Below are 1,793 nucleotides of genomic sequence, written 5' to 3'. Positions count from 1 at the left end.
ACCGTGGCCGAGAAGACCTGAAGCTTAGTGCGGAGCGACAGACCAGGTAGCTTCCACACAGCGTTACGCAACCGATGAAAAGATATTGCCGCTCGACTGATTCGGAGTGAGACCTCTGCTGTTAAACTGGAGCCAGTCATAAGCACACTGCCCAGGTATGGGAAACTCTCCACTCTCTCCACAACTGCCCCATCACCGATTGGGAGTTGTGGTGGTGGAGTGTCCGATGGTACAAAATACCCAGGCAGGTGCTTAGTTTTGGTGGGGCTGATGGTAAGGCCCCACCTCTTAGTGGCATGCTCCAGTCTCAGCAGCAGCGTCTCCAACTCCTCCTCTGACTGAGCAGCTATTACCAAGTCATCAGCATACATAACGTGGTTGAGCAATAGGGAGCCATCCCTTGACCGCACCCGGGCATCGATTAGCCTCCCATTATATCTGTACCATATGGAGATTCCCCCGGTACAGCTATTGAAGGCTTCACGAACTACGTGGTCAAAATAGATGTTAAATAATGTGGGAGCCAAAGGACATCCCTGTCGCACCCCAAGGTGTACAGGGAATGGCTCTGACTCCCGGCCACGTAGTTTTACCCGGGCCCGCTCACCATCATGAAGGTCCTTAATGATCGTGAGCAGAGGGTCAGGTACTCCAAAAGCACGAAGAACGACCCAGAGCCCAGGCCTACTGATGGTATCATAGGCCTTGACCAGGTCAATAAAGCAGAGATGTAGGTCTTGTTGGAATTCCCTACACCTCTGCTGTAGCAGACGGACAGAAAATATGGCATCTGTGCAGGACCGCCCTTTCCTGAAACCGCATTGGGGCTCCGCAAGCCTCTCCTCAGCGTGCCTGGCAAGGCGATGCTGAATAATCCTTGCCAGGACCTTTCCCGGCACACTGAGGAGTGAGATGCCCCTGTAGTTGTTACAGTCTGTGCGGTCCCCCTTCTTAAAAAGGGGGACCACCAGGGCATCCTTCCAATCCTGCGGAACCCGTCCAGTGGTCCAGACTGTTGTTATGATGTCATATAGGGCAGTCTGTGCACAAACGCCACCCTCCCTCAGCATTTCGCTTGGGAGATCATCTCTGCCCGCTGCCTTTCCTGGTCTCAGACTCCGGATCGCCTTCAATACTTCCTCAGCAGATGGCACCTCAGCCAGCCACTCACAGGGGGTGACTTCATCCAATATTTGAGGCACCGCAGCCTCAGCAGGGTCATCCTCACTTTGTGCCGCGATGTTTTCCTGGCTGAGGGATTTTCCCTCCCCCAGGACCTCACAGAAATGCTCAGCAAATCTGCGAACCTGTTCCTGGGGGTCGGAAATTGGATCACCGTTTTTTCCCCTAATGATGGTAATAGGTGTGGCGCTGCAGGTTACTTTTTTGATGGAGTTAAATAGAGATTTGTGATCACGGGCCACTGAGGCAGACTCCATCTCCTCAGCAACCCGCGACCACCACCCATCCTTGCAGCGCCTCACGGCTCTCCGAACCTCCGAGCGAAGGCTGCGGTAAGCCTCCTCATTCTCTGACGTGGGATTCTGTAGCCGATGACAGTGGGCCTGTCGCTTTTTCTCAACCATCCTGAACAACTCCTCTGTCATCCAGGGTGTCTGGGGAGGTCTGGACCGCGTACCCAAAGCAGCCATTGCAGCTGCATGAGTCACAGTCCTAAACCTCGCCCATTTACCCTCGACATCAGGAGGAGTCGGGGACGATGCCAATCCTAGCCGCAAGCGATGATGAAATTCTCGCTTGCAACTTTCATCAGATAACTGAGACCAGGCCAC

The sequence above is a fragment of the Petromyzon marinus genome, chromosome 32 (assembly GCF_048934315.1).
Source record: "Petromyzon marinus isolate PM22_M1 ecotype Great Lakes invasive population chromosome 32, UKy_Petmar_22M1.pri1.0, whole genome shotgun sequence".
In the NCBI taxonomy this organism is placed as follows: domain Eukaryota; kingdom Metazoa; phylum Chordata; class Hyperoartia; order Petromyzontiformes; family Petromyzontidae; genus Petromyzon; species Petromyzon marinus.
Note: the sequence above shows the minus strand (reverse complement) of the source record.